The 24,076-nt window shown below is 45.2% G+C and overlaps 1 non-coding gene across 1 annotated transcript; it reads right to left on the bottom strand.

Annotated features, from left to right (window-relative positions):
• Positions 1 to 22,704: 22,704 nt before the first annotated feature.
• trnaq-uug (transfer RNA glutamine (anticodon UUG)) lies at positions 22,705 to 22,793 on the bottom strand. Its single transcript is given in 2 exon segments — positions 22,705 to 22,740; positions 22,757 to 22,793. It is a non-coding gene; the product is annotated as a tRNA-Gln (tRNA).
• Positions 22,794 to 24,076: the final 1,283 nt, after the last annotated feature.

Raw genomic sequence — 24,076 nt, 5'->3', positions numbered from 1 at the left:
GACCTTTGAATGCGTTAATCTACTATACAACTGAAAGGCCAATGCACTATCCATTGCCCCACGGAACGAAATGCATGCAGCCCTATTACAAAGACAAAATAGTGTTGATGCTGGAAACCTGAAATAAAACCAGATAAAATGTTGCAGACACTCTGCAGGACAGCCAGCATTCTATGTCTGTTTAAAAGCGATCTCCTTTCAGTTCCGGATCATTCTATGTCTGTTTAAAAAGGAACTACTGTCAGTCCCGGATCATTTTGTGTCTGTTTAAAAGGGATCTGCTGTCAGTCCCGGATGATTGTGTGTTTGTGTAAAAGGGATGAATTGTCAGCCCTGGTTCATTCTCTGTCTGTTTAAAAGGGCTGTACTGTCAGCCCTGGTTCATTCTGTCTCTGTTTGAAAGGGAGGTGCTGTCAGTTCCGGATCATTCTGTGTCTGTTTAAAAGGGAGGTACTGTCAGTCCCGAATCATTCTGTGTCTGTTTAAAAGGGCTGTACTGTCAGCCCTGGTTCATTCTGTGTCTGTTTAAAAGGGATGAACTGTCAGCCCTGGTTCATTCTGTGTCTGTTTAAAAGGGATGAACTGTCAGCCCTGGTTCATTCTGTGTCTGTTTAAAAGGGAGGTGCTGTCAGTCCCGAATCATTCTGTGTCTGTTTAAAAGGGCTGTACTGTCAGCCCTGGTTCATTCTGTGTCTGTTTAAAAGGGATGAACTGTCAGCCCTGGTTCATTCTGTGTCTGTTTAAAAGGGATGAACTGTCAGCCCTGGTTCATTCTGTGTCTGTTTAAAAGGGCTGTACTGTCAGCCCTGGTTCATTCTGTCTCTGTTTAAAAGGGAGGTGCTGTCAGTCCCGGATCATTCTGTGTCGGTTTAAAACGGATGTGCTGTCAGCCCTGGATCATTCTGTGTCTTTTTTAAAAGATTGTGCTGTCAGTCCCGGATCATGTTGCGTCTGATTACAATAGAGTCAAAGCGTTACACAGCACAGAAAGAGGCCCTTCGGCCGATCGTTTCTGCGCCAGACATCAAACCCTGTCTATTCTAATCCCATTTTCCAGCACTTGGTCCGTAGCCTTGTATGCTATGGCGTTTCATTTATTCATCTAAATGTTTCTTGAATGTTGTGAGGATTCCTGCCTCTGCTACCCTTTCAGGCAGTGAGTTCCAGATTCCAAACACCCTGTGGGTGAAAAAGCTTTCCTTGAACCAGCTCTAAACCTCCTGCCCCTTACCTTGAAATTACGCTCCCTGTTTACTGAACCCACTACTAAGGTGGACAGTTCCTTTCTATCTATCCTATCTATGCCCCTCATAATTTTGTACACCTCAATCAGGTCCACCCTCAGCCTTCTCTGCTCTAAGAAAGACAACGCTAACCTGTCCAATCTCTCTTCATAGATGACGTGCTCCATCCCACGTAACATCACAGTGAATCTCCTCTGCACCATCTCCAACGCAATCACGCCCTTCCTATAGTGTGGCGACCAGAACTGCATACATTATTGCAGCTGTGGCCTAACTAGCGTTTTGTACAGCTCCATCATAAGCTCCCTGCTCTTATATTCTGTGCCTCGGCTAATGAATACAAGTATCCCATATGCCTTCTTACCCATCTTATCTACCTGTCCTGCTGCATTCAGGGATCTATGTACATGCACACCAAGGTTCTTATGATCCTCTGTCCTTCCTAGGGTCCTACTATTCATTGTTTATTCCCTTGCGTTGTTAGTCCACCCAAAATGCAAGACCTCACACTTTTCATGGTTAATTTTCATTTGCCACTGTTCTGCCCATCTGACAAACCCCTCTAAAGCGTCATTTAGCCTGAGGCTTCCCACCTCGCTATTTAGCACTCCACTAAATTTTGTGACATCTGCGAACTTACTGAACATACCTCCTACATACATATCTAAATCATTAATGTACACTACAAGCAGCAAGGTAACCAGCACCGATCCCTGCAGTACACCACTGGACACAGGCTTCCAGTCACAAAAACAACAGGATGTGTTGTCAGTCCCGGATCATTCTGTGTCTGTTTAAAAGGAATGTGCTGTCAGTCCTGGACCATTCTGTGTCTGTGTCTATTAAAACGGATGTGCTGTTAGTCCAGGATCATTCTGCGTCTGTTTGAAAGGGGTGTGCTGTCAGTCCCGGATCATTCTGTGGCTGTTTAAAGGGGATGTGCTGTCAGTCCCGGATCATTCTGTGTCTCTTTACAGTGGTGTGCTGTCAGTCCCGGATCATTCTGTGTCTGTGTCTATTAAAAAGGAATGTGCTGTTAGTCCTGGATCAAGCTGTGTCTGTTTGAAGGTGCTGTGCTGTCAGTCCCGGATCATTCTGTGTCTGTTTAAAAGGGATGTGCTCTCAGTCCTGGATCATTTTGTCTCTGTTTGAAATGGAAGTGCTGTGAGTACCGGATCATACTGTGTCTGCTTAAAACTGGTGTTACATAATATTCTAGAGTCTGCACCACAGAAACAGAACATTTGCCCTAACTGGTCTCTGCACGTGGCTCCTCCTACTCTACTTCACCTCACCAAAAAGAAAGCTAGCCTCAGTAATTGTAACCATGAAACTGTCTGATTGTTGTAATGAACCATCTGGTTCAATAATGTCCATTAGGGAAGGAAATCTGTTGTCCTTACCTGGCCTGGCCTATATGTGACTTCAGACCCACAGAAAAGTAGTTGACTCTTAGCTGCCCTCTGAAATGGCCTAGCAAGACACTCAGTTGTAACAAACCGCTATGAAATAAAATAATAAAAATGAAACTGGACGGACCACCCGGCCTGATCGACATCAGCCTCCTCCTGAGGTCCCCACCATCCCAGAAGCCGGTCTTCAGACAATTTGATTCACTCCATGTGATATCAAGGAACAGCTGAGCGTACTGGATACAGCAAAAGCTATGGTCCCTGATAACATCCCGGCTACCATGCTGAAGACTTGCGCTCCAGAAGTAGCCATGCATCTAGCCAACCTGTTCAATACAGCTACATTACTGGCATCTATCCAAAAATGTGGAGAACTGCAAGGTATGTCCTGTCCACAAAAAGCAGGACCAATCCAATCTGGCCAATTACCGCCCCATCAGTCTACTCTCCATCATCAGCAACGTGATGGAAGGTGTCATCGACAGTGCTGTAAGGCTGCACTTACTCACCAGTAACTGCTCACTGATGCCCAGTTAGGGTTCTGCCAAACCACTCGGCTCCCAACTTCATTAAAGCCTTGGTCCAAACATGGACAAGAGAGCTGAATTCCAGAGGAGAATTGAGAGTGATTGCCCTTGAAATCCAGGCAGTATTTGACCGAGTGTGGCATCAAGGAGCCCCAGTAAAACTGAATTCATTGGGAATCGTGGGGAAAACTCCCCAATGATTGGAGTCATACCAAGCAAAAAGGAAGATGGTTGTGGTGATTGAAGAGCAATCATCACAGCCCCAGGACATCCCTGCAGGAGTTCCTCAGGGCAGTATCCTAGGCCCAACCATCTTCAGCTGCTTCATCAATGGCCTTCGCTCCAACATAAGGTCAGAACTGGGGATGTTCGCTGATGACTGTATAGTGTTCAGTGCCATTCACAACTCCTCAGATGATGAAGCAGTCCATGCCCAAATACAACAAGACCCGGATGATGTTCTGGCTTGGGCTGATAAGTTGCAGGTAACATTCACACCACAGTGTCGGGAGAAGCCGGTGAGTATTTAAACTCACTTTTGCAGGCTTTTTTCAGAGGCCCAGTGTCGGGAGAAGCCGTTGAGTATTTAAACTCACGTTCGCGGGCTTTTTTCAGAGGTTGACCAATCTCACAGACCAGCGATGGTGTTGTAGAGCCACGTCACGTTTGAAAAAGTGACGCAGGCAAGAGGAAGCAGCTGATTGGGTGCGTACAGCCAGGTGAGTATTTTATACAACTTTATAGTTTGATAGATAAGGTTAATAGTTTATAAAGTTTAGAAGATTTTAATTGTTGTCGTTATAGTTTGTAAGGTCTCTGTTGTGTAGCGGGGAGTGCTAGTAAACAAGGGCCCTTAAGTATATCATTTAATTGTAGTGTAATTGGTGGTATTGATTTGATTTAATTTTAATTAATTAAAGGGCAAGTCATGACAGCACATTTCGGCCACGTTGCCTGCTCCTCCTGCACTATGTGGGAAATCAGGTACAATTCCTGTGTCCCTGACGACCATGTGTGTGTGAAGTGTATCCAGCTGCAGTTACTGGCAGTCAACATTGCAGCGCTGGAGCTGTGAATGATACATACTGGAGTATTAGCGATGCTGAGGACATCGTGCATAGCACGTTTAATGAGTTGGTCACACCGCATGTAAAGGCTGCACAGGCAGGAAGGGAATGGGTGACCACCAGGCAGAGTAGAAGGCGCAGGCAGGTAGTGCAGGGGCCCCTGTGGCCATCCCCCTCTCTAACAGATACACAACTTTGGATATTGTTGAGGGAGATGGATAATCGGGGGAAGGCAGCAGCAGCCAACTTCCTGGCACCATGGGTGGTCCTGCTGCACAGGACGGGAGGAAAAAGAGCGAGAGAGCGCTAGTGATAGTGGATTCTATTGTAAGGAGAATAGGTAGGTGCTTCTCCCACTCCCCCCAGAGAGGACAGTGGACATGGTGAACCTGCGCAGTAAGTCGATTGATGATCATAGGTTCATAGCTTCCTCCAGCACAGAAGGAGGCCATTCGGCCCAACTTGCCTGTGCTGGCTCTTTGAAAAGCACGGCACTAACTATGAGCCGGTGTGTAAGATGTAAGCATGTAAGAGACCTCAGTGGGATATAGACATTTTGACCATTGGTTAATTTTTAGGCCTAGAATATTGTCTCGGACGCTGGCCCTAAACAGGCGGTATGGGATCGCTCTATATGTGCAGCCAAGCTTATCCAATCCTTCCTCATAGCTAAAATTCTCCAGTCCTGGCAACATCCGCCCTATAAATGTTTCCCTTCCAGTATTTATCCAAGTCTCTGTCGAAAGTTGCTCTTGAATTTGCTTCCAACGTCCTTTCAGTCTATGTCTTCCAGGTCGCAACAACTCGCTGTGTAAAAAAAAGTACCTTATGACCCCTTCTGGTGCTTTTGCAAATGATCTTAAATCTCTGTCCTCTGGTTACCAACCCTTCTGGAAACAGTTTCTACATACTTCCTTCATGATTTTGAACACTTTTAATGAATCTCTCCTTAACCCTCTCTGCTTTAAGGAGAACAACACAAGCTTCTCCATTCTATCCACATAACTGCAGCCCCCCTTCCCTGGTGCCATTCGAGTAAATCTCCTTTGCATCCTCTCCAAGGTTTTGCTCTCCTTCCTAAAGTGAGATGCCCAGAATTGGACAGAATATGTCGGCTGGTGCACACCAGCGATTTATAAAGGTAAGGCATAACTTCCTCACTTTTGTACTCTATGCCGCTATTGAAAACGCCGAGGATCACACATGCATTTAAACAGCTTTATCAACTCGTCCTATTACCTTCAAAGATTCGGTTGGAGAACCCCAGGTCTCTCTGTTTCTTCAGGCCCTCGCAAATTGCACCGTTTCATCTACTTTTATGCGGGAAATTACGGAGCTTAGGTTCCAGGCATCTGAAGGCAGAGCGGCCAATGGTGGGGTGATGGAAATCAGGGATGTGCGAAAAGTCAGAATCAATGTAGTGCCGAGATCTCGGAAGGTAGAAGAACTAGAGAAGGTTATAGCAATAGGGAAGGGCGATGCCATGGCGGGCTTTGAACATGAGGAGTTCAAAGGGGTTAACGGAACATGAGCAAGTGCAGGTCAGTGAGCACAGGGGGTGATGGATGAACATAAGAACATAAGAAATAAGAGCAGGAGTAGGACATTTACCCATCGAGTCTGCTCCGCCATAAAATAAGATCACGGCTGACCTTCTACATCAACTCCACTTTCCTGCCCCATCCCCATTTCCATTGATTATCTTAATGTCCACAAATATATCGATACATGTGACGTCATAAAGACTCACTACGTACTTGGTTGTACATAAAGCAAGGCTTTAATCGACTTGTAACAAAACATGGATGTCTAGTTAGTAGTCACTAGCTTCCTGTTTCCTGATTGTCTCTGGCCAAGTTGGGACCACGCCCGAGTATTTATACTCCTCGGACGGCGCCCTCAGCTGGCCGTTCAGTAGTACTTCCTGAGTTACTTCTTGTAGAAGTTGCGATATATGACATTCTTCCTCCCTAAAAGGTTTGGAAGTCCAGTCTTCCTTTAATGGACTAGGCAGATCAAATATAGCAGTAGTCATTTAGCTTTCTGCTTGTGACCAGAAGGCACCTCTCCCCAGACCGTGTCCTGATCCCTGGGTCGCTTGGCCCATATTGGTAAGTCGGTAGAGTCCGTGTCGTCTTGATCATCCTGTGGAGGCCTGGGAATATCAAGACTCCAGGTGCGGGTCATCACAGGCACAGAGCTGGCCTCATCCTTGGTCGTAGCCGGAGATTGTCTGTCATCCTGATTTCGGGTGGCCATCCTTCGGGGAGCGTTCAGCTCCCTGAGTTGATCCAGTAGCACTGCCGGCAGATTCCTCGATGTCCCCGGTAGGGCATCATCTTCAAAAGGGTGCGGATTGTTGACATCATCCTCGTGGGAGCCTTCATCATTCGGGCCCATGTGACCGGTTGGGGAGGGAGCCAGATCTCTGAGTGAGACGGTGGACTCACGGCCATCGGGGTACCGCACGTGCGCATACATGGCGTTTACCTCTGTTAACTCCACTTCGTCAATGAGAGGCACTTTCTTGGCAGTCTGGACGAACCTCCGGAGTAGCACTGGGCCTGGATCCACCAACCATGATTGTAGAGATGTCCCATATATAGAGCGACGCTGGAACTTGAAGAATCGCTCATGAGGTGTGACATTAGTGGATGTGGAGGGAAGAGGCCTGATAGAATGTAACACGTTGGGGAGCAGAGTTTGCCACTGCTGGTCTGGTAGGTTGCGTGACCTCAGTGCCAGATGGACAGCATTCCAGATGATGGCATTGTATCGGTCAACCTGTCCATTGCCGATTGGGTGATATGGTGTCATCTTACTCGAGGCGATTCCCCGTTGGGAGAGATAACTTTTAAGTTCACTCGACATAAAGGAGGGACCCCGATCCATGTGGATATAATTGGCCATCCCGCAAAGGGATAAGACTTGATTCAGGCATTTAATTACCCTAGATGTAAGCACGTTAGCACAGGGGAAAGCAAAGGGAAAGCATGAATACTCGTCCACCATCGTAAGGAAGTAGGCATTCCGCATCGACAAAGGCAATGGCCTTTTAAAGTCTACGCTGAGCCTCTGCATAGGCTGCATTGCATGTATGAGTAAATCATCTGATGGGCAGAACAATTGTGATTTCAGTTCTGCACAAATCCTACAGGAGGAGCATGTTTTCTTTATGTCCTCCATTGAGAATGGTAGATTTTTGGAGCGCACAAAGTGCAACATACGGGTAATGCCAGGATGGCATAAGTCCATATGCAGATACGCCAGAGTCAACGTTGGCATTGAAGAGCAAAATGCCCATGTGACGGTATCTGGGGCCACATTCTGTTTGCCGGGTCGGCAATGGATGGTATATCCAAAGGAGGCCAGCTACATCCTCCAGAGTTGAATTTTATTATTTTGATTCTCGGGCGCTTCCGGTTATCCAACATGAAGGCCACGGAGCGCTGGTCAGTTATGAGCATGAAATGACGCCGAGCAAGAAAATGATTCCATTGGCATACAGCCTCGATGATGGCTGTAGCCTCCTTCTCGACGGGGGGGGGGGGGGTAATGGATCACGCTACCCTGTAAGGTTCTGGATAGGAATGCAATGGGTCGACCACCTTGATTCAAGGTAGCTGAGATCGCCACCTCCCATGCATTGCATTCGACCACAAAAGGAAGGTTTTCATCAATGGCGTGAAGTGTGGCTTTCTCCAGCTGTCGTTTGAGGAGGTTGAATGGAGAAATAGCCATTGCTTCCAATGGAAAAGACTTCGCATGAAGCAGCGGCTGTATTTTATTGGAGAAGTGAGCTATCCACTTTGCATAATGAGCCAACATCCCAAGTGCCCGACGAAGAGAGCCGAGATTTGTAGGGGGAGGTAGCTCCTGAAGTGGACAAAGTCGCTCGGGGTCTGATTTAATAACACCGTTGCCCACCCACTAGCCGAAAATGTTCACTGATGGCACCGATTTCACTGATTTGGATTCGTTTAACGTTAAGTGAGGACAACGGAGAACGTCAAAAATTCTCTGAAGATTGGTGTCATGCTCCTTTTGATCATGGTCGGCAATAGTGATATTGTCTAAATACGGAAAGGTATCCGTCAAGTTCTCTTGCTGGACTAGGACATCCATTGCCCGTTGGAAGTCGGCCACCCCATTGGTGACCCCAAATGAAAGGCAACGAAACTGATAAAGCCGACCATTGGCCTCAAAGGCCATATACTTTTTGTCAGAGTCTTTCAGCGGTACCGGATGGTATGTGCTCTTTAAATCGAAGGTTGAAAATACCTTGTATTTGGCAAGGATGTTGACCATGTCATCTATGCATGGCAGTGGGTAGCCATCCAGATCGGTCTATTGATTAATAGTCTGTGAATAATCACTACACAGATGTTTCTTATGTTGTTTTACAGGGTTTTTCACAGCGACGATTTGAGCCCGCCAGGGAGATGAACACGGCTCGATAATACCATCAGCTAAAAGGTGAGAGATTTCTGCCTCAATAAATGCTCAGTCGTCTTGGCAAAAGCGCTGCGATTTGGTGGCTATAGGTTTACAGCAGGGAGAGCGATTGGCAAGCAGGGAGGGCTCATCGAGTAAGGCCGCTGAGAGCGCACAAAACAGCACCTTAGAAATCGTATGCTCTGGCTTCGACCCTCCAAACACAAAAGTGAGTCTTTTGTGCTGCTTCTGGAAGTCCTGCCCCAGAAGCACATCGCTACATAAGTTTTTGATTACTCCGATCTGGGTGGAGGGATACGTGCGCCCATTGAGGATGAGATTGACAAGAGATAAGCCAGAAGAAATGGTGGTCAGAGTCGTCAGAGCCATTGCAATCTCCCTGTCTGAGGGATAAATGCACAGTCTTAACCTGCTGACAGCCCGCTTACTAATGATGCTGTCAGAGCTGCAGGAGTCAATTAGCGCGCTTAGAGTGTGCCCATTTAATTAAAACTTCGTGGCTGCATGGGACAAACTTTGGGGAAAAACAGCTGTGATGGGAGGAGGGGTAATTTTCCCTTCTGCAGCTGCAGCCTTAGCAGTGGTTCTTGGGGGAGGAGCAGCTCCATAGATAGCAGCTGTGAAGCTAACAAGAGCTCTCGACCGGTACACTTTCGAGGAGCGGCCTTTCTTGTTAGCAGAGGCCAGTGACTGGCATACCTTGTCGTTGTCCTTTCTTGCTGCAATGATTGCAGGTCGCATTACGAGCTGGGCAACATTTTCTGTAATGGAATGTACCTCCACAAAAGAAAGACTTTCTTGTTGATTGCCAGGATACTGCTAGGGCGGGGTCGTCATCAGCAAAGGCCTCTAGGGTAGGGTCGTCGTCCATTAGAGTAGAGTCATCATCAGCGGGGGCATCCGCCCGAGACCTATCAAAAGATTAATTACAGGTGATAGCCGCTGCCCGTGCATGTGGTGGGAGATAAGTGTCTGCATTCTTCTTGGCCAAGTCCAGGGAACACGCCTGGTCATAAGCAGCCTGTAAATTGAGGGTTTTATTTTCCAGCAGGCGCTGACATATAAGAGGGGGTGCAAACCCATTGATAAAGGAATCGCAGATTAGTTCCTCTTGATATTGTTCAGCTGTAACCGCTTTAAGGTTACAATCTTTGCTGAGCCTGTGGAGTTTCTGGAGCAATTCATCGAGTCATTCCCCAGGCTGCTGCCGAGTTGTGGCCAGTAGGTGTCGTGCAAAGATTTCAATTGGGGACTTGATATATAGCTGCTGTAAAATTTCGATAGCAGCGTCATAGTCTATACAGTCCTCAATATAATCATACACATGAGGGGATACATAGTTAATAAGCATTCGTAACTTATTAGGGGAATCCGCCCCACATTCTTCAAGAAAGTTGCAAAAGGTACGAAAACAATGCTTCCATACCTTCGCTGCCACAGGTGCATTCGGATACAGGTTGAGACGAGCGGGTCTAAGGAGTTTTTCCAGGATGAATAAGTTTCTTGCGCAAGTTCCTTTCTGTGGTTCGAGTTGCAGCTGGTTGTTCCGATTCACCCAAAGCGTGGAGATGATAACAAGTCGATTAAACTGACGTAATAAAGACTCACTACACACTTGGCTGAACATAAAGAAATGCTTTAATCGACTTGTAACAAAATATGGAGGTCAAGTTAGCAGTCACTAGCTTCCTGTTTCCAGATTGTCTCTGGCCAAGTTGGGCCCACGCCCGAGTATTTATACTGCTCGGACGGCGCCCTCAGCTGGCCATCCAGTTGTACTTCCTGAGTTACTTTTTGTAGAAGTTGCGATTAATGACAGCCCGTATGGGGCAGAAAGCAGCAATCTATAGACGAGTTTGCCTAACAGCTGTCATTGGGAAAAGGCTGGAGTCCTTCATTAAGGAAGCCGTAGCAGGCTATTTTGGAAAATCATAATGCAGTCAAGTATGGTTTTTTGAAAGGGAAATCATGTTTAACAACTTTGCTGGAGTTCTTTGAGGATGTGACGAGAAGGATGGCAAACGTGATGCAATTGGATGAGATGTATTTGGATTTCCAGAAGTCTTTCGATAAGGTGCCACATAAAAGGTTACTGCATAAGATAAGACCTCACGGATTTGGGCATAATATATTAGCATGGATAGAGAATTGGCTAACTAACAGAAAGCAGAGAGTTGGGATAAATAGATCATTTTCCGGTTGGTGAGCGGTAACGAGTGGGGTGCCACAGGGATCAGTGCTGGGGCATCAACTATGCTAATCTCTACATTAATGACTTGGATGAAGGGACCGAGTGTAATGTAGCCAAGTTTGCAGATGGGTGGGAAAGCAAGTTGTGCAAAGGACTCAAATAATCTGCATAGGGATATAGACAGGCTAAGTGAGTGGACAAACATTTGGCAGATGGAGAATAATGTGGGAAAGTGCGAGGTGATCCACTTTGGCAGGAAAAATAAAAAAACGAATTATTATTTAAATTGAGTTACCACAAAATGCTACAGTTCAGAGGGACCTGGGTGTCCTTGTCCATGAAGCACAAAAAAGTTAGCATGCAGGTACAGCAAGGAGTCAAAAAGGCAAATGAAATGTTGGCCTTTATTGCAAAGGTGTTAGAGATAAAAAGCAGGGCAGTCCTGCTACAAATGTACAGGGAATTGGTGAGGCCACAACTTGAGTACTCTGTGCAGTTCTGAGGAAGGATGATCTTGCCATGGAGGGAGTGCAGCGACGATTCACCAGGCTGATTCCTGGGATGGCAGGAATGACGTATGAGGAGAGATTAGGTCGATTGGGCTTATACTCGCTGGAGTTTAGAAGAATGAGAGGGGATCTCATTGAAAATTATAAAATTATAACAGGACTAGAGACACTAGATGCAGGAAGGATGTTCCCATTGGCGGGGGAGTCCAGTACCAGGGGTCACAGTCTAAAGTTAAGGGGTAAGCCATTTAGGACAGAGATGTGGAGGAATTTCTTCACCCAGAGAGTGGTGAATCTGTGGAATTCACTACCACAGAAGGCAGTTGAGGCCAAATCACGAAATATATTCAAGAAGGAGTTAAATATATTTCTTAAGTCTAAGGGCATCAAGGGATATGGGGAGAAGGCAGGGACAGGGTACTGACTTTGGATGATCAGCCATGATCTGATTGAATGGCGGAGCAGGCTCGAGGGGCCGAATGGCCTACTCCTGCTCCTATCTTCTATGTTTCTATGTTGAATACAAGTAACGGTATGTGTGCGCACCCCATGTAGGTCTAAGTTGCGCGGTGCATGTTAACTGGGCTGCATTATATGTAACAGCAAGTGTGCGTTCCCTGCTGGTCTTATGCGAATGCTGTACGTTAGCCGGTCGACAGTATAAGTAACGGCAGCATGCGCCCCCTGCTGGTCTAATGCTCACGGTGCACGTTCGCGGGTCTGCAGAAAAAGTAACCACGAATGTGCGTCCCCTGCTGGGCTAAGGTGCACATTGCATGTTAGCCGGTCTGCAGTACAAGTGCAAATGCAAGAGCGTCCTCTGGTGGATTAATGCAGACAGTGTGATGCCTTCAACCGTTAACGTGCTTGTGTTTGAGTTATTTTTCTTATTTTTTAATAAAATGTTTATGAAGACATTAAGTTCCTGACACTGAAATAATTCAACTCAGTGGGAAAAAATGAGCAACTCTTACAGCAGATAATTTATTCTATGGGTGGAAGGACTGTCGAAGGGGGTTACTGAGTGATGGCGAAAACGTTATTAACCTTTTGGCCATTCAGCCGAATTGTGATGAACTTTGAGGTTTTTCTCAATTTAAAGACTGTATTTTAAGGGGTTCAGTGAAAATGCTCCGTGTTTATGACACCGGGGTTCTGTGTGAGGAGCTGATCAGTTTAACAGGGTCAGCACTGAATGCTGGAAGTTCTCTGACAGTCTCTGTCTCTCTGAATGTTGCAGGTGGTGTAGGCGGGGCAGGGTTGATTGACAGCTGAAGGCGGTTTCTGGTTCAGTAAATGTAGAATGTTCCTTCCAAATGTGTTTTGATTGACAGCTGCAAACGACTTCGTTGTCTCAGGTCACATTAAGTGAATCATTCTTTGATCATTCCGTGTCTGCTTTAAAGGGGTTTGCCGTTAGTCATGGAACATTCTGAATCTGTTCGACATGGGTTTACTGTCATTCTCGATCATTCTGTGTCTTCTTAAAATGGGGGAGCTCTCAGTCCCAGATCACCCCGTGCCTGTTCAAAATTGGTGTGCTGTGAGTCACGGAACACAAACTTATATTAAATAGAAGCAGGAGTAGACGATACGCTCCGTGCAGCCTGCACCGACATTCAGTAAGATCATGGTTGAACTTATACATCAATGCCACTTTCCCGCGCTATCCCCTATCTCATGGTTCCCTTAGTGCCCTAAGATCTATCGATGTCAGTCTTGAATATAATCATTGACTGAACATCCTCAGCCCTCTGGGTTAGAGAATTCTAACGATTCAAATCCCTCTGGGTGAAGAAATTTCTCCCCATCTCAGTCCCAAATGGTCGACCCCTTATCCTGAGACTCTGCCCCCTAGTTCTTGACTCTCCAATCAGGGCAAACAGCCACTCAGCATCTACGCTGTCAAGCCCTTTAAGAATTATACACATTTCAATGAGATCATCTCTCATTCTTCTAAACGCCAGTAAAAATAGGCCCAATCTGCTCAATTTCTCCTCATCTGGCAGCCCTCCCTTCCCAGAAATCAATCTAGTGAACATTCATTCCACCCCCTCCAAGGCAACTGTATCCTTCCTTTGGTAAGGTTAACAAAAAGTGCACATAGTGCTCTAGATGTTTTCTCAGCAAAGCCCTAAATAATTGCAGCAAGGCATCCTTACTCTCGTACTGCAACGCCCTTGTTCTAAAGGCTAAAATCCCATTTACGTTCCAAATTGCTTGCTGTAGCTGAATGTTAACGTTCTGTGATTCTTGTAGAAGGACATCCAAATGCCTCTGAATCCGAAAACTCACTACTTCCTCACCATTAAAAAAAATCTACTGTTATTCCATACGTCCTAGCAAAGTGGATAATATCACACTTCCCCACATTATACTTCATCTGACAACTTCTTGCCTATTCACTTAACCAGTCTATATTCCTTTGCAACATATTTGCTTTTTCCTCACAGCATCCTTGCCCACTTAACTTTGTACCATCAGCAAACTTGAATATATTACACGCGGCCCCTCATCTAAGTCATTGATATAGATTGTAAATGGCTGAGGATCAAGCACTGATCTTTCAGCACTCCACCGGTTACAACCTGCCATTGTGAAAGTCACCCGTTTATTCCTGCTCTCTGCTTTCTGTCCGTTAACCAATCATCAATCCATGCTACTGTGTTGCCCCCAATCCAATGAGCACATGTAACAACCTGTTGAGTGGCACATTATTGAACGCCTTTTGAAAATCCAAATATATTACATCCACTGGTCCCCCCTTGTCTACCCCAATAGTTACACCCTCAAAAAATTCTGATTGCTGTGTGAAACACGATTTCTCTTTCATAAAACAATGTTGGCTCCGCCTAATTTCTTCTGATTTTCCAAGTGCCCTCCTACCACGTCCTTAATAATGGATTCCAGCATTTTCCCTACTAATGATGTCAGGCTAACTGGTCTACTGTTCTCTTTTTTCCCTCTCCCACCTTTCTTGAACAGCGGGGTAACATTTGATACCTTCCAGTCCACGGGGACCGTTCTAGAATCTAGGGGATTCTGGAAGATCAAAGCCAATGCACGCAATCTCTCTGCAGCCACCTGTTTTAAAACCGAAGGATGCAGGCCATCAAGTCCCGGGCATTTGTCGGCTTTTTGTCCCTTTCATTTCTCCAGGTCTTTTGCTTTACTAATATTAAATACTTTAAGTTCCTCGATCTAATTAGACTCTTGGTTCCACATAACTTGAGCTATGTTCTTTGTGTCTTCTACTGCAATGACAGATACAATATGTTGATCCACGTCATGCCATTTCCTTATTCCACGTTATTATTTCTCTTGTCTCTGCCTCTAAGGGACCCACCTTTAATTTCAATAATCTCTTCCTATTTACACAATTAAAGCTCTTACAATCTGTTTTTAAATGTCTTGCTAATTTACTCTAATTCTATTTTCTCCCTCTTTATCAATCACTTGGCCATCTTTTGCTGATTTTCAAAACATTCCCAATTCTCAGGCTGACTATTATTTTTGTAACATTGTAAACCTTTTTTAAAAATCTAATACTATCACGAACTTCTCCAGTTAGCCATGCTTGACCACTTTTCCAGTGTCGTTTTTATTCCTCAAGGGAATGTATATTCGTTGAGAATTCTGAATTATTTCTTTAAATGATTGCCATTGCTTATATACCGTTATATATTTTACTCTAATTACACAATCTACCTTAGCCAACTCGCCCCATATAACTCCGTAACTCACTTTGCTTAAATTTAAGCCCCTAGTTTCTGACTTAATGGCATCATTCTCAAACGTAATTTGAAATTCTATCATATTATGAGCAATCTTCTCCAAAGGATCCATTATGATAAGGTTACTAATTAGCTCTGTCTTATTGCTCAATACAAGATCTAAATTAACCTGTTCCCTAGTTCTATCCTCGAAATATTGTTGTAGAAAGCTGTCTCGAATGAAATGAATTCGTCCGCGATACTACTTCTGTCAATTTTCTTTGTCCAGTCTACATGAACAGTAATGTCTCCTATGATTATTGCCTTACCCTTGTTACTTGCTCCTCTAATTTCCTGATGTAAAATCTGTCCAACATCATGATTACCGTTAAGGTGGCTTTAAACTGATCCCACAACTGCTTTCTACCATTTGTTATTCCTGAGCACCACCCATACTGATTCTACATACTGATTTTCCGGGATTTTCTCACTACTGGCTTTATCTCACCCTTTATTAGCTGGCTACCCGCCTCCTTTTCCATTTTGCCTATCGTTTCTAAAAGTCAAGTACCCTGGAAGATTTTGCTCCCAACCTTGTTTACCCTAAAACCACATCTCAGTAATGGCTACTGGATCAAAGCCAATTATTTCTATTTGTGCCATTAATTCATCTGTTGTGCAATGACAATTTTGTGCGACATTAGTTATAACTTTTTATTATTTTACCCTAATGTGGTCTTCGGCAGTACTGCCCTATTACAGGTTATAAACTCTCTGTCCCTTCCTGACAGAATCTGCTTGATTTTACCCCAATCGCTAATCTGTTCTACAGCCTTGACTTTTCCCTTTGGATTATAAACGTGCCCTTACCTGAGCCCACCCTCCCCCTTATAAGGGGTTGTTCTTCTTAGAGCAGAGAGATCAAGAGTTGTTCAAAATCATGATGGTTTTGATAGAATAAATGAGGAGAAACTGTTTGCAGTGATAGATGTGTTGGTAACCAGAGGACACAGATTTAAGATGATTGCGAAAGATCCAGAGGCGCCATGCGGGAATAAATTTTTAAGCAGCGAGTCGTTATGATCTGGAATGGGTGGTGGAAGCAGATTCAATAGTAACTTTCAAAAGGGAAATGGATAAAATATTGACGGGAAAATGTACATGCCTATGGGGAAAGAGCAGGGGAGTATTACTAATTGGATAACTCCACCAAAGAGCCGTCACATGCAAGATGGGCCGAATGGCCTCCCTCTGCACTGTCCCACACTGTGATAGTAGGATTGAACTTGACATGTAAATTAATCCGATCAATCCCAAATCTCGTAGTTTTGCGGCACCATTTCTCCAGCGAACCATGACCAAAATGACGACTCTCACTCTCTCTCACTCTCTCTCTCTGTCTCACTCGCTCTGTCTGTCTCTCTCTGTCTGTCTCTCTCTGTCTGTCTCTCTCTGTCTCTCTCTCTGTCTCTCTCTCTCTCTGTCTGTCTCTGTCTCTCTCTCTGTCCCTCTCGCTCTCTCTGTCACTCTCTCTCTCTCTGTCTCTCTCTCTGTCTCTCTCGCTCTCTCTGTCTCACTGTCTCTGTCTGTCTCTCTCTGTCTGTCCGTCTCTCTCTGTCTGTCTCTCTCTCTCTGTCTGTCTCTGTCTCTCTCTCTCTGTCACTCTCTCTCTCTCTGACTCTCTCTCTGTGTCACTCTCACTCTCCCTGTCTCTCTCTCTCTCTCTTTGTCTCTCTCTCTCCCTCTTTCTGTCTCTGTCTGTCTCTCTCTCACTCTCGCTCTGTCTCTCTCTGTATCTGTCTCTCTCGCTCTCTCTCACTCTCTCTCTGTCTCTCTCTCTGTGTCTCTCTTCTCTCTGTCTCTGTCTCTCTCTGTCTCTGTCTCTCTCACTCTCTGTCTCTCTCTCTGTCTGTCTGTCTCTCTCTCTCTCTCTCTCTCTCTCTCTCTCTCTCTGTCTCTCTGTCCTAAAGTCCGGCAGCAAACAGCACACAGCACGGGTAAACTTGTCCATTCATAAGCAGAGAAGTTAAGTTAAAAGTATATAGAACCATGGTTAGATGGCACTTAGGATACTTTGCAAAGTTCAGGTCTCCATTTTACAAAAAAAGTAGAGAACTGGCGAAGGTGCAAAGAAGATTGAGAAGGATGATACCAGAACTGAGAGGGGATAAATATCAGGAAACGCTGAACAGGCTGGCGTTCTTTTTTATGGAAACAGGAGGCTGAGAGGTGACCTTTTAAATTCTTTAAATTAATGAAGGTGTTTGTTATTTCAAATTAATGAACAGATTCACTTCAAACAGGGTTCAAACCATCACGCCTAAATCACATTGAACTTAGAGACCAACGCCGCAACCATTCAGATATCGCAGCTGAAAATACATCTCTTTGAAACAGACAGAGATACAGAATGATCATAGAATCGTAGAATAATAGAATGGTTTCAGCACAGAAGGAGGACATTCGGTCCATCAAGCACGCACTGGCTCTCTTCACGAGCACTTCAGCTAGTCCCATCCGCACACCTGCCCGTTCCCCGTAGCTCTGCAATTTTTGCTCAATCAGGTACTTATCCAATTCCGTTTTGAAGGCCACGACTGAATCTGCCTCCGTCACCCTTTCCAGTTACTAACCACGCGTTGCGTAAAAATGTTTTTCCACATGTCACCTTTGCATCTTTTGCATGTCACATTAAATCTCTGTCCTCCGGCTATCGACCCTTCTGGCAATCAGAACAGATTCTATCTATCTACTTAACATAACATAAGAATATAAGATATACGAGCAGGACTAGGCCATTTGCACCTTCGAGCCTTTATCTGCTCTGACTAGACCGCTCATGATTTTGAAATGGCCCGGGACTAACATGATCTGTACGAAGAGCACATCCCATTTAAACAGACACAGAATGATCCGGGACTGACAGTACATCCCTCATAAGCAGACAATGAATGATCTGGGACTGACAGCACATCCCTTTTAAACAGACTCAGAATGATCCAGGACTGACAGCACATTCCTTTTAAACAGACACAGAATGATCCGGGACTGACAGTACATTCCTCTTAAACAGACACAGAATGACCCGGGACTGACAGACCATCCCTTTTAAAAAGACACAGAATGATCCGGGACTGACAGCACATCCCTTTTAAACAGGCACAGAATGATCCGGGACTGACAGTACATCCCTCTTAAACAGACACAGAATGACCCGGGACTGACAGCACATCCCTTTTAAACAGACACAGAATGATCCGGGACTGTTAGCACATCACTTTTAAACCGACACAGAATGATCCGGGACAGACAGCGCATTCCTTTTAAACAGACACAGAATGATCCGGGACTGTTAGCACATCACTTTTAAACAGACACAGAATGATCCGGGACAGACAGTACATCCCTCTTAAACAGACACAGAATGATTCGGGACTGACAGCACATCCCTTTTAAACAGACACAGAGTGATCCGGGACTGACAGTACATCCCTCTTAAACAGACACAGAATGACCCGGGACTGACAGCACATCCCTTTTAAACAGACACAGAATGATCCGGGACTGACAGCACATCCCTTTTAAACAGACACAGAATGATCCGGGACTGACAGCACATCCCTTTTAAACAGCTACAGAATGATCCGGGACTGACAGTACATCCATCTTAAACAGACACAGAATGACCCAGGACTGACAGCACATCCCTTTTAAACAGACACAGAATGATCCGGGACTGACAGCACATCCCTTTTAAACAGACACAGAATGATCCAGAACTGACAGCGCATCCCTTTTAAACAGACACAGAGTGATCCAGAACTGACAGCACATCTATTTTCAACAGACACAGAGTGATCCGGGACTGACAGCACATTCCTTTTAAACAGACACAGAATGATCCGGGTCTGGCAGCACATCCCTTTTAAACAGATGCAGAATGATCCGGGACTGACAGCACATCCCTTTTAAACAGACACAGACTGATCCGGGACTGACAGCACATCCCTTTTAAACAGACACAGAATGATCCAGGACTGACAGCACATCCCTTATAAACAGACACAGAATGATCCGGGACTGAAAGTAGATCCCTTTTAAACAGACACAGAATGATCCGGGACTGACAGCACATCCCTTATAAACAGACACAGAATGATCCGGGACTGAAAGTAGATCCCTTTTAAACAGACACAGAATGATCCGGGACTGAAAATAGATCCCTTTTAAACAGACACAGAATGAAACCGGACTGACAGTTGATCCCTTTTAAACACACACAGAATGAATCACTTTCGTACTGGGACAAGTAAGTCGTTTGCATCATTCAGTCCAAAAAAGCTGATGGTTAGGAACTTCCTGAATTGATGAACCACAGGCAGCCTTCAGTTTTCTGTAAAGAAGCAGACTATCTAACATGCACCGTGCACACTCGCCTTTACTTACACTGCAGACCTGCTTACATGCACCGTGCCTGTTAACCCACCAGGTGGGGCACATTCGCCATCATTTTTAAAGTATACTTATATTAATAGCAATTTTTGTTAAACAAGTCTATTATTTTCCCTAATACCCTGGTCGAGCAAAAGTCTATCGATCTCAGATATACAATCATTAAATGATCGAGCAACAAATGCCTTTTGTGGGAGGGACTTCCATAGTTCGACCTATCTTTGTATGAAGAAATGTTTCCTAATTTCTCTCTTGAACGGCCTGGTTCCTATTTTAAGGTTTGGTCCCCTTGACCTAGACTCTACCACCCCCCCACTGCCCCCCACACCAGCCCCCCCCCCACTGCCCCCCACACCAGCCCCCCCCACCCCCACTGCCCCCACACCAGCCCCCACCCCCCACCCCCCACTGCCCCCCACACCAGCCCCCACCCCCCACCCCCCATCCCTCGCCCCAGCGGAAAACGTTTCCCTCTGTCTAATCTATCAATTACCTTCACTATCCTAAATATCAGGGTCTGCCCACATGGCAGAGGGTAAGACAGGTAAACGCCCAAAGGATCCAAGGGATGTGGCAAGTTCGAGCAAAGGGTAGTGGTCGATGGGAGTTTTTTGACTGGAAGGCTGTTCAGTGGGATTCGGGAGGGCTCAGCACTAGGTCCCGTGCTTTTTGTGTTATATATCACTGATTTAGAATTCAATGTAGGATTAAGAAGTTTACCGATGTTATATAAATGTTGTCCGTGTGGTTTTTAGTGAGGAAGAAAGCTCCAGACTGCAGTACATTATCAATGAATTGGTCAGGTGGGCAGAAAAGTGGCAAATGGAATTCAATTCGTAGAAGTGAGAGGTAATCCATTAGGAGAGGGCCAACAGGACAAAGGAATACACAATAAATGGTAGGATATTGAGAAGCGTAAAAGAACAGAGGGACATTGGAGTGCATATCCACAGGTCCATGAAGGTAACAGTGCAGGCAGATAAGGTGGTTAAGGAGGCAATAGCAAAAGACTGCAGATGCTGGAATCTGAAATAAAAGCAAAAAGTATTGGAAATTATTTCAGGTTGCCTGCTGAATATTTCCAGCATTTTCTGTTTTTATTTCAGATGTGCTGCTGAATTTTTCCAGCAGTTTGTTTTTATTATTGGTTAAAAAGTCCTAGGGAATATTTTCCTTTATTAGGCGGCAGGTGGTTAAGAAGGCAAATGGTATGTTGGCCTTCATAGCGAGAGGGTTTGAGTACAGGAACAATGTTGTATTGCTGCACTTGTACAGGGCCTTCGTGAGACCACATCTTGAGTATTGTGTGCAGTTTTGTTCACCTTATCTGAAGAAGGATGTTCTTGCCATGGAAGGAGTTCTGCAAAGATTCACCAGGCAGATAGCTGGGATGGCAGGAATGATGTATGAGGAGAGATTGGGTCGATTGGGCTTATACTCACTGGAGTTTAGAAGAATGAGAGGGGATCTCATTGAATCGTATAAAATTCTGACAGGACTGGACAGACGAGATGCAGGAACGATGTTCCCGATGGTCAGCGAATCCAGAACCATGGGTCACTGACTAAGGATAAGGGGTAAGCCATTTAGGACAGAGATGAGGAGGAATTTCTTCAACCAGAGAGTGGTGAACCTGCGGTGTTCTCTACCACAGAAGACAGTCGAGGCCAATTCATTAAACATATTCAAGAAGGAGTTGGATATATTTCTTAAGGCTAAAGGGATCAACGGTTATGGGGAGAAAGCAGGGACCGGGTACTGAATTTGGATGATCAGCCATGATCGGATTGAATGGCGGAGCAGGCTCGAGGGGCCGAACGGCCTACTCCTGCTCCTATCTTCTATGTTTCTATGTTTCTATTACCAAGGCATAGAATTCAAGAACAGTGTGGTTATGTATGAACATTATAAATCACTAGTTAGGCCACAGCAAGAGAACTGCAGACAGTTTTGGTCACCACAGTACAGGAAAGATGTTATTGCCCTGGAGAGGGTACAGAGGAGATTTACTAGGATGTTGCCAGGACTGGAAAATTTTAGCTGTAAGTAAAGATTGGATAGGGTTGTGTTGTTATCTTTGGAGCAGAGGAGGTGGAGGGGAGACATAATTGAGGTGCATAAAATTCTGAGGGGCCTAGATACAGTGGATAGGAAGGACCTATTTCCCTTAGCAGAAATGTCAATGATCAGGGGCGTAGATTTAAAGTAACTGGTAAAATGATTAAAGAGGAGTTGACAAGAACCATTTTCACACAGAGAGCGGAGTGGATCTGGAAGTCACTACCGATCACATGAATAGAAAGCACTATGGATATGTACTTGAAGTGCTGTAACTACAGGGCTACAGACCCAGAGCTGGAAAGTGGGATCAGGCAAAATATCTCTTTTTCGTCCGGCAAAGACACGATGGGCCGAATGGCCTCCTTCTCTGGCGTAAATTTCTGTATTTCTATGATCTCTGCCCTTAATCTTCAATATTCCAGGGAATACAAGCCTAGATTATCTGATCTCTGCTCATAGCCTAACCCTTGGAGCCCTGGTAACACACTCGTGAATCTGCACCACACTCCCATCCCAGGTCAATATATCCTTTCTAAGGTGCAGTGCGCAGAACTGTACACAGTGGCCTAACCAGGCCTCTGTATAACTGTCACACAACTTCCTTCCATTTATATTGTGCAGGGCAGTTGTCATATAGATTGCACAGGTCATTTCACTGTTGAAAGGTTGCATTTGCGAAGCTGCGGTGGTTAAGGCGTTGGATTTGAAAATCCAGTGGGGTTTTCCTGCGTAGGTTCGAACCCTGCTTGCAACGATTGTACTGCAAATTCTTTATTTAATTTCATCGGTTCCCTGTGGAGATCACTGGCCCCGAAACTGATCAGAATTCCCTCCACTGCACGTTATGACACTGATTAACCCAAAGCTGTTGTTCCAATTGGAAACACTAATTTGTCATCAATTAGAAATTGTGGATTTGTTTGAAACTTTTTGCAAAGATCAGTGAGAAAATTACACATAAGACAGCACGTAAAAATTCCATTTAATAAAGAACCCTGCAATGTTTGGAAGGAAAAGAGAGGAAACGCGGTTTGGTTTTCAAAAGTTGAACACGAATTAAAAAGTGTGTAAAACGACCACGGCAGGACTCGAACCTGCAATCTTCTGATGGCATCAAAATTTACACCAAAGTCAGACGCCTTATCCATTAGGCCACGCGGCCACATAAGTGTAAAATAAACAAATCCTAATAATGAGTGATTAAACTCCGTCATTGTGTTCATTTCAATAACAACAGAGAATGCTGGAAACACTCAGCAGGTCAGGCGGCATCGAGTGAGGGAGAAACAGAGTTAACTTTTCAGGTCGAACCCTTCGTCAGAACTGGAAAAGGTTAGGGAAGAGGGATTTTAAACAGGGGTGGGTGGAGGCGAGGTAAGAACAAGGGGAATGTCTGTGATAGAATGAAGGCAGGAGAGATTGACTTACAAAAGGGATGATGGTGCAAGATAAAAGGAGAGATAATAGGACAAGTTAACGATCAAAAGATGGCTCAAGATGAGGTGTGAATGATTATGGCAGAAACATTAACAACTGTCATGTGAGGAAACATGAGAACCAATTAAAAAAAATAAAAGAAATACAGGGGCCAATTTATAGTCTGAAATTGTTGAACTCGATATTAAGTCCAGAAGGCTGTAAAGTGCCTATTGGAAGGTGAGGTGCTGTTCCTCGAGATTACGTAGAGTTTCATTGGAACAGTGTAACAGGCCAAGGAAGGAGAGATCAGAGAGGGAGTGGAGCAGATAATTATAGTGACAGGCGACCGGAAGCTCGGGGTCACACTTGCCGACTGTTCTGCAAAGCGGGCACCCAATCTGCATTTGGTGTCACAATGTAGATTCAGCGAATACAGTATACTAAATTGTAAGAAGTACAAGTAATCACTGATTCACCTGGAAGGAGTGTTTGGTGCCCTGGGCGATGGGAAGGAAGGAGGTAAAAGGGCAGGTGTTGCATCTCCTGCACTTGCATGGGATGGTGCCGGGCGAAGGAGAAGGGGTGTTGGGGTGATAGAGGAGTGGACCAGGGTGTCATGGAGAGAGCGGTCCCTTCTAAATGCTGAAAGGGGGAAGGGGAAGATGTGTTTGGTGGTGGGATCATGCTGGAGGTGGTGGAAATGGCGCAGGATAATCCGTTGAATGTGGAGGCGGGTGGGGTGATAGGTGAGGACAAGGGGGGAACCCTATCATGTTTCTGGGAGTGAGCAGAAGGGGTGAGAGCAGTAGTGCGGGAAATGGAATGGACTCGGTCGAGTGTCATGTCAACCATGGTAGAGGGGGATCCTCAGTTGAGGAAAATGGAAGACATACCGGTATGGAAGGTGGCATCATCAGAACAGATGCAATGGAGACAGAGAAACTGGGAGAAAGGAATAGAATGGAATGGATAAATCCCCAGGGACTGATAATCTACATCCTAGTGTGCTTAAGGAAGTGGCCCTAG

The sequence above is a fragment of the Somniosus microcephalus genome, unplaced genomic scaffold (assembly GCF_052327205.1).
Source record: "Somniosus microcephalus isolate GS21.2 unplaced genomic scaffold, FLI_Smic_1.0 unresolved_chr8, whole genome shotgun sequence".
Classification (NCBI taxonomy): domain Eukaryota; kingdom Metazoa; phylum Chordata; class Chondrichthyes; order Squaliformes; family Somniosidae; genus Somniosus; species Somniosus microcephalus.
The sequence above is the reverse complement of the archived record's forward strand: the minus strand, read 5'-3'. Positions and strand labels throughout refer to the sequence as shown.